The sequence below is a fragment of the Bubalus bubalis genome, chromosome 15, assembly GCF_019923935.1.
Source record: "Bubalus bubalis isolate 160015118507 breed Murrah chromosome 15, NDDB_SH_1, whole genome shotgun sequence".
Classification (NCBI taxonomy): domain Eukaryota; kingdom Metazoa; phylum Chordata; class Mammalia; order Artiodactyla; family Bovidae; genus Bubalus; species Bubalus bubalis.
In genome coordinates this window covers 49,108,736-49,118,570 of record NC_059171.1, presented here as the reverse complement: position 1 = coordinate 49,118,570, position 9,835 = coordinate 49,108,736, and positions in this window count along the sequence as shown.

Here is a 9,835-nt window from a genome sequence, read left to right as displayed (position 1 = left end):
CCTCAGAGTCCAAAAGACTGTTCTATACATCAGTGTCTATTTTGCTGTCTTGCATACAGGGTTATCATTACCATCTTTCTAAATTCCATATATATGTGTTAGCATACTTACTCTATTGGTGTTTTTCTTTCTGGCTTACTTCACTCTGTATAATAGGCTCCAGTTCCATCCACCTCGTTAGAACTGATTCAAATGTATTATTTTTAATGGCTGAGTAATACTCCATTGTGTATATGTCCCACAGCTTTCTTATCCATTCATATGCTGATGGACATCTAGGGTTTTAAATGTATCTAAAAGTTGAAACCAAATTACTGTATCACATTGACATTTTCTCATAGTTCACTCATTATTGATCAAATTCTCATCATAAAATTTTCTTTATATCACATCTCAGTTTGGATTCCCTGAAACCAGATTCCCATATGTGGATGTGTATTCAGGAGGTTTATTGGGAGAATGTTCCCAGGAGAACTCAGGAACGTTCTCACTGAGTAAGGCGACAGAAATGGGAAAGGGCAAAGCTGATTCTCAATATGGTTGCGACTGAAGCCTCAGCCATCACAATCCCATGGGGAATCCTGGACCAAAGAAGGCTGCAGAGTTTTTCTTGGCATTGACTGTAGACAAGAGTCTTGTCCTGAGGGACAAGAGCATGAAGCATAAACTTGGGGCAAGACAGTTTCCAGCAGACATGGAGATTCCTAGTGAGGGCAGAGCTGGGAGCCTTTGGCAGCTGGTGTTCCTGAGTGCTGGAGGACCGTGCATAGGCCCTGAAAAGGAGGACAGGACCAGGCACCAGGCATTTTTTTAGTTAAAAATGACTTTGTAGGACTTCCCTGGTGGTCCAGTGGTTATGAATCATCCTGCTAATTCAGGAGACCTGGGCTTGGTCCCTTGTGCCACACTACCACACCTGTGCTCTAGAGCCCAGGAATTGCAACTACTGAGCCTATAGGCCACAATTACTGAAGCCCACAGGCCCTGGAGACGGTGCTGCGCAACAAGAGAAGCTGTCCCAATCAGAAGCCGACACACTACAACTAGAGAGTAGCCCTTGCTCACTCCAACTAGAGAAAGGCCCATGCAGCAAGGAGACCCAGCACAGCCATAAACAAATAAATAAATGTTTTAAAAATCATGACTTTGTACAGAAAAGAAAATGGATGTTGTCATGGTTCCATAAAAGGATGGCATGAAAATGAATGAAATTTTGGCAGGAAAAACAACAACAACAACAAAAAACTGTGCTATGGACTGAATCATTCAGATAAGATGGGGAAATGGTTAGCACAATAATGTTGTTAGTCACTAAGTTGTCCCAACTCTTTTGTGATCCCATGGACTACAGCCCACCAGGATCCTCTCTGTCCATGGGATTTCTCAGGCAAGAATACTGGAGGGGGTTGCCATTTCCTCCTCCAGGGGAATCTTCCCGACCCAGGGATCAAGCCTGTGTCTTCTGCATTGGCAGGCAGGCTCTTTACCACTGAGTCACCAGGGAAGCCCAGCAAAATAATAGTATAGCACAATAATAATAATACTGTACCCTAAAATATAGTAAAAAAAATCATTTAAAATCAAGATGATGTCTACATTTGTCTATCTACTAAATGCTCCCTTTTTGTTTCTTCCTTATGGTGTTCATGCATCATTTATACCTTTCCAATAAAGGTAGGGCTCACTGGGACCAGGGATCTACTCAAATTACCTGAGAAAACAGGATAACATGATCCTCTCTCTACCCCATATCTTCTCTTTTCCAAGAAGAAAGACAAAATTGTCCAGTCTCTCTTGTGAATGGGTGTGGTCATCACCACTGGGATGTGAGTAGAACTGATGTGTGTGTCTGTGCTTAGTCGCTCAGTCATGTCCGACACTTTGTGACCGCATGGACTGTAGCCCTCCAGGCTTCTTTGTCTGTGGGGATTCTCCAGGCAAGAATACTGGAGTGGGCTGCCATTTCCTTCACCAGGAGATCTTCCCATCCCAGGGATCGAACCCAGGTCTCCAGCACTACAGACAGATTCTTGACCATCTGTGCCACCAGGAAAGCCCAGAATTCATAAGGAGATCTTCCAAATGTCTAGGGAAAAATGCTTTTCTAGAACTTGTTTTTCCCTTTCCTTTCTCCTGGGTGGAATGGATAATACTAGAACAGCTCTGAAAGTCTCAAGTTAAAGTTAGCAAAGATGTCTCTACTCTGCAGAGTAAAGACCATCAGTCTGCTATGGTCAGGCTGCAACACAGAGAAATCTATCTCTTGTAAATTATTTTATTTTTTAATCTATTTGTTAGAAGAGTTTCGCTTTTTACCTAGTTAGAACAGATTATTTTAAGAAGACATGGAAAATAAGTTATATAGGAATATCTATGTTTTATAATAAATAAATAATGGAAAGAAGAATGATAAAGAAGATGTGGTGCTTATATTCAATAGAATATTACTCAGCCATGAAAAAGAATGAAATTGTGTCATTTACAGAAATGTGGATGGACCTAGACACTGTCATACAAGATAAAGTAAGTCAGAAAGAGAAAAACAAATATCATATATTAATGCGTGTGGCGGATTCATGTTGATGTATGGCAAAACCAATACAATATTGTAAAGTAATTAGCCTCCAATTAAATTAAATAAATTTTTTAAAAAATAAAAAAAAAATTTTTTAATGCATGCATGTGGAATCTAGAAAAACTATATAGCTGAACTTATTTGCAAAGCAGAAATAGAGACACAGGCATAGAGAACATATATATGGATACCAAGGGTGGGGGGAGATTGGGATTAACATATATATACCACTGTGTATAAAATAACGAATGAGAACCTACTGTATAGCATGGGCTTCCCTTGTGGCTCAGCTGGTAAAGATCCACCTGCAATGCAGGAGACCTGGGTTTGATCCCTGGGTTGGGAAGATCCCCTGGAGAAGGGAAAGGCTACCCACTCCAGTATTCTGTCTTGGAGAATTCCATGGACTATACAGTCCGTGGGGTTGCAAAGAGTCAGACATGACTGAGCAACTTTCACTTCCACTTCACTTCACTGTATAGCACAGAGAACTCGATACTCAGTGCTCTGTGGTGACCAAAATGGGAAGGAAATTCAAGGAAAAGGAGATATATGTATACATGTGGCTGATTCACTTTGCTGTACAGCAGAAACTAACACAACATTGCAAAGCACCTACACTTTAATTACAAAAATTAAAAACAAAACAAAAAGACCCAGAAAGGTCATTCTTGATACCAACAGCTCTAGAAACCAGATTATCTTGGTTCTCCTCAGTATAAGCTTTCCAATACCCCTTCCTTTAGTTTTGTGCTCATGATGATCAAAAGAATCTTTGTCTTTGCTGGTACCAACTTCTAAGTCTTATTTCATGCCTTCTGCTTAGGCATACCTCCTATCTTATGGTTTTGTTAACTGCCTTCTCTTTGTATCCTTTTCAGTTTCTCAAACCTCACATAAACTACTGAGTTTGTATGAGTCACATTTTTCCTTTTCAATTTCTGATTGGTGTCCATTGTAATTACTATCTTTCTTGGGCAAAACATTCATTCCAGAAGACCTTACGGGCTTGGATGCACCTACAGGCGGCCCTTGGGGTAAGTACTGTAGGGGTTTTTTATCAATTTCTGAGGCCCTGCATCCAACTCCCTTCCAATTCATTTAAAAGTTCCACCGTGTATGTTTTTAGCAGTCATTACAGAGAGCCAGAAATTCCTTCTCCTTGTTCCTTGGCTTAAAGAATGGACTCAGGACTTAGACTCAGAAAACCAGGTTGTTTCCCCCAGGATTCAAATCAGGAAGAAGTAACATCAATTCTCAGGCCAGTTAGAGATTATTTGCAATGGCGGCAGTACAGCCGAAAGTCCGAGAGCCTGAGCAGTGGTATTAAGTAAACTCGACATGAGACACCCACAGGCAATGTCCTCTGTAGGCCTTGCACTCCTGTTTTTTACAAATGATTTTTCAAACTTCCTATAAGTTCTATGAGATTCCTAATATGCATTCCCCTCCCCTAAAATCTTTTCTGACAAAGAAGCAATTTATCTTGGATGATACGTGTGTACTCAGTTGTGTCCAACTCTCTGAGAGTCCATGGATTGTGGCCTGCCAGGCTCCTCTGTCCATGGGATTTTCTAGGCAAGAATATTGGAGTGGGCTGCCATTCCCTTCTCCACGAGATCTTCGCAACCCAGGGATCGAACCCAGGTCTCCTGCATTGGCAGGCAGATTCTTTACCTTCCATGCTACCAGGGAAGCCCAAGGAGGATTTTTGTTATTGTTGTTGTTCAGTCACCCAGTCATGTCCAACTCTTTGTGATACCATGAACTGCAGCACTCCAGGCCTCCCTGTCCTTCACCATCTCTGTGACCCTATTTAACCATCTCATCCTCTATTGCCCCCTTCTCCTCCTGCCTTCAATCTTTTCCAGAATCAAGGTCTTTTCCAGTGAGTTAACTCTTCATATAAATTGGCCACAATATTGAAGATTCAGCTTCAGCATCAGTCTTTTCAATGAGGTCCTAGCCTATTGTTTTTCTTTGCTTTTCTTGTGCATCTCATTGCCGCCTCCTTCCCATCCTCTGATGGTGATATCAAGGTCAATGGAGTACCGTTTTTCACAGCCATCAGCATTTCCAAATGCAGAGATTGTTTTTGTCTTTTCTCTTTGTCACTGGCCATCTCCTCTGTGAATATTGTGGCATTTTCCCATTATCCTTTCTAAAAGTTGTCACTGCTGTACCTTACACTCTATTGTTTATTCCTCTTTCTCTTCTCTCTCCCAACTCTCTTCTTGATTTTCTGTTTCTTGTAGTAAAGCTTGTGATATATATGTGTGTGTGTACATCTATGTATACATATACAGATACATACCTAAACACATATACATATACACATATTGCCCATAATCTTTTATATACAATAAATACAACATGCATTTTTGAATATTATTCCCAATCTTGTCATTTTCTGCTTCTCAATAGCATTTCTGAATAATGAGTGTGACTAGCCTTATAGTCAGAGACTTGGGACTGAAGTTTTTGAAACTATTGCTAGTTTTTGAACATTCCTGAATATTTTAAGAGTGCTAGTGTTCCCAGTGAATTTAAGGTTCTGGCTTCATCTTGAAAGAATTCGGAGATGAAGTGATAGGTAAGAAGTGGATTTCAAGAGAAGCACACTCCACAGACAGTGTTCTCTCAGAAGGCAAGGAGCTCCAAAATATGGCGTGGTTAGTTTTTAAGGGCTGGGCAATTTCATAGGCTAATAAGTGGGAGGATTATTCTAATTATTTTGGGAGGTGGCGGAGATTTCCAGGAATTAGGCCACTGCCCACTTTCTGGACTTCTGTGGTTCACTTCAGAAATGTCATAGGCACTAGCAGCTGTGTCATTTGGTATGCTAATATATTACAGTGAGCACATAATGAGGCTCAAGGTCCACTCAAAGTCCACTCTTCTCCCATCTTGGACCTAGTTGTTCTAACCAGCTTTTGTCATGTCCTATGGAGAAGGCAATAGCGACCCACTCCAGTACTCTTGCCTGGAAAATCCCATGGACGGAGGAGCCTGAAAGACTGCAGTCCATGGGGTCACTGAGTCCGACACGACTGAGTGACTTCACTTTCGCTTTTCACTTTCATGCATTGGAGAAGGAAATGGCAACCCACTCCAGAAGGAAATGGCAATCCACTTCTTGCCTGGAGAATCCCAGGAATGGGGGAGCTTAGTGGGCTGCCGTCTATGGGGTCGCACAGAGTTGGACACGACTGAAGTGACTTAGCAGCAGCATGGCCATGTCATTCTTTTAAAGGTGTCCCCTGCCCTCTTCCCTCCTGTTTCACTAGGATACTGGTTCAAAAAAATATTAGAGCAGATCCCAGAAATGAGGCTCACCAATTTTTCTTCCAAAGAAAAAAAAGAGTATGTTTGCCATGTAATGCACACGTTCTTGGCTAATCTACCAATAAAGCCTTTTTGAACTGGTTAATTAAAGACTGTTATTTTTCAACAAAGATAAGAGATATTATAAATATATGAGTATATACTTGAGGAAGATATGGTTATAGATCTATGATAAAGTTAGATCAGGACAGAAAAATGTAAGCTGATACATCTGGCAAAGAAAAGCTGTGGATATAGCTATTTCATGAAAGGGAGAAACTTGGCAAAATATTCAAAATGGGCTTTAAAAGTAATCATTTGACGAAATGTGTTGAGTGTCTCTGATGTCAGTTTTCAATGAGGTATGTTGAAAGCAGGATACAGCGGATAGCTCTGGACACCACATTGCAAAATCTCTTTTGGTAATGTGCAATAGTTGAAAATATGCAGTAATATCACAGAGATGAGCTAATGATCATCTGAAAGATTTTGGTGACAGTTTTAAGTTGTATACTCCTGGAAGTCAGAACTTGTTTAACTCACTCTGGGATGCTTAGCACTGTGACATGTGTGTCTTTGGTCCTTTACTGATGCTTTTAAATAAGAATCATATCTAGTATTAGAAATGCCACCTTTAAGATGATAACAGGAAGTCCACCAGAATGCTTCTGTGGATGAAAAATGTCACCTGCCATATCCATAAACAAAGGATATTGCTCTCATTAAGCCAAACCCTGCAGCCCCTGCTACATATCCAGAGGAGGTTCAGGATGGAGAAAAAGAGCATACTGGCCCTAGATAGTTAAGGTGCACATCAAAGGAATGATTTCAATGAGCCCAGATGCTGGCATCTTCCTGTACATAGACAAGTGCTAAATACATTAACCTGAGATGCCTGGTTTCCTTTCAGTTGAGTTCAGCTCAGTCACTCAGTCGTGTCCGACTCTTTGCAACCCCATGAACCACAGCACGCCAGGCCTCCCTGTCCATCACCAACTCCCAGAGCCCACCCAAACCCATGTCCATCGAGTTGATGATGCACTCCAACCATCTCATCCTCTGTCATCCCCTTCTCCTTCTGCCCTCAATCTTTCCCAGCATTAGGGTCTTTTCAATTAGCATAATCTTCTGATGTTCCAACTACATTCCTACTACATGGTTTTTGGTCCAAAACTCCTATATATCCTGGCTTCTTCCTTACCGCATTGAATCACTCCTTCAGAGTGCTCTGAGAGTCTGTCCTGCTGGCTGGAGTCCTCAGAAAATTTGCCTAATAAAACACAATTCTTAACTTTTAGCTTATCTTGTTATTTTTTTTTCCAGTCGACACTTCCATAGGAAAGGATAAAGCACATAAACATTTCTCATTGTGGCTTTAAGGGTCTTCAAAGCCAGAGAGTGCTGCTTTAGTAAACTGAAGAAAGGTAACAATGACAGGGAAGAAATGTTTTGAGAGAAAAAGAGTAAATATAGCAACTTCTTACTTGAAAGCAAATACTGAATGCTTGATCAGTGTAAGAAGTGAACAAAAGAAACTTTTTTCCAAAAAATTCTGTCTCTTTTTTAGAATTTGAGAACAGAGTCCTTGGTCCATCACAAGGGGGGACAGTGCCCAAGGAGTCTTCAAGGGCCCCATGAGGCCAACTTGGCAAATGAGTTTGCAAATGTGTTTGAAGTTTTCTCAATGGCACTTCTTCATTTAAACATGAGGAGACACTTTATCTTCCTCTGCAGGAGTTTTAATTGTTAGTTAATTTCCATAGAATGACTGTATTCCACGTCTTTATCCTCCTCTGCAACCACTCCCACCATGCCATCCCTTCATTCTTCCTCCTTATACCAATTTCCTACATTCTACAGTTCTTTCAAGCAGTAATTCACCATTTATGTATCTCCTGAAACCTTTGCTACAAAACTCCTTCACAATATGAGTCATATCACCAAAATGTGAGAACATATACCAGGTTAGTACATATTTATTTATGGGCTTTCCCATTGGTTCAGTGGTAAAGTATCCACCTGCTAATGCAAGAGATACAGGAAGCTGGTTTGATCCCTGGGTGGGGAAGATCCCCTGGAGGAGGAAATGGCAACCCATTCTAGTATTCATGCCTGGGAAACCTCATGGACAGAGGAGCCTGGCAAGCTATGGTCCATGGGGTCGCAAAGAGTCAGATATGACTGAGCACAACACGCAGTACATGTTTGCTTGTATGTTGTCTATCACTTTCCAAGTAAGTATATTCTGCTTCTCCAGCTAGACAATAGGGTTCTTGAATGGAAGCACACAACATTGTATTCTTGAGCTACTAGGGTTTTTAAAATGCTGAGCATTCTATAGACACTGCATTCTAGAGACACTCAGTAAATTATCATGACCTCATAGATTAATTTGATCAATTTATATTGTCTGCTATATGTCCTTTAGCATACCCAACACCTAAAACTGGGTCAACACTTAGAACGGTTCCTGGCATGTTATAAGCACTGAATCCATATTTTTCAAAAGAAGAAATTATATATATACATATACATATATGTATAATCTTGTATAATTCATATATATATAATTTTAAGAAAGATGCATTTTAACATGGAAAGTCTCTTTTTCTTTTGTCTAGTCACCTTATCTTTTCCAGACAGGTTGTAAGGATCTTTCTAAAATGAAATGTAACATAGGAAATAAAATTATGGTTACCAAAGGGAAAAGGAGACGGGGAGGGATAAATTAGGAGACTGGGATTTACGTATACACGCTGAGTGAGTGCGTGAGGTCATCTCTCATTGTGTCCAACTCTGCGACCCTGTGCTCTGTAGCCCACCAGGCTCCTCTGTTCATGGAATTATCCAGGCAAGAATACTGGAGTGGATTGCCATTCCCTTCTTCAGGGGATCTTCCCAACCTAGGGATCAAACCTGGGTCTCCTGCATTGCAGGCAAATTTTTTTACCATCTGAGCCACCAGGGGAGCATACACACTACTCTATGTAAAATAAACAACAAGGTTCTACCACATACCACAGGGAACTATACTCTGTAATAACCTATTACAGTTGTAAATCAACTATATTTCAATTAAAATAAAATGTAGTTCATCATACCTTTTACCTGTTAGAACCAGACTTTTTTAAGCTGTCAATTAAATTTTAATTTTTTTGCTGAGATTCTTTGCTAGACATGATTCTTCTTTCATTTGCCCTGAATACTTAAGCACTCTGGACTAAAGCACATGACCATAATAGGTAAGGTTTGACTTTATATATTCTTTTTATTTCTATGCCAAAAATATCTAAAACCATTTTTTTGGCAGGATGTGGCTTACAAGCCTTTGCAATGAAACACATAGCATTCTATCTTACACATAAAATTTTTCAGGCCCTCTCATGAGTGCTGAGAAGGAGTACAATAGCAAATCAGAATTGACACAACCTTGGGGTTTCCTTTACACTAGATTCTAAAGCTTTAACAAGCTTAAAAAATACCTGATTTCTCAAACCCCCCTCTGATCTTGAAGACAGTATTGGTGAGAAAAAAATGAATTTATACTAAAAAAATTAGTAAACTCATTGTCTTTTACCTCTTATTACAACATCTAACTGGCTTGTGTAATTTGTAATGTTGTAGTTTGGTTGGGTGACCCTTTTCCATCTTACTGGTAATTAGACTGGGATATCCATTTACCCCTCTGGATCCTAAGTAAATATTTTGGTTGCACACCAGAGACTGTTTACCATGCATTTAGCCAGGTACCTATTGTGAAGATGTATAGTTAAACCCACTTTGCAGCAATTATGAAATTTCAGTGATTAATTTCTGCTGTTGGGTTGGAAAGATTTGTTCAAATAAGATGTAAATTGCCCAGAACTAATAGTCCTCAGTCAGACACAGTTTATGTGGCAATCCGATCTTCCAAAGGAGAGAGTGATGAAATAAGTC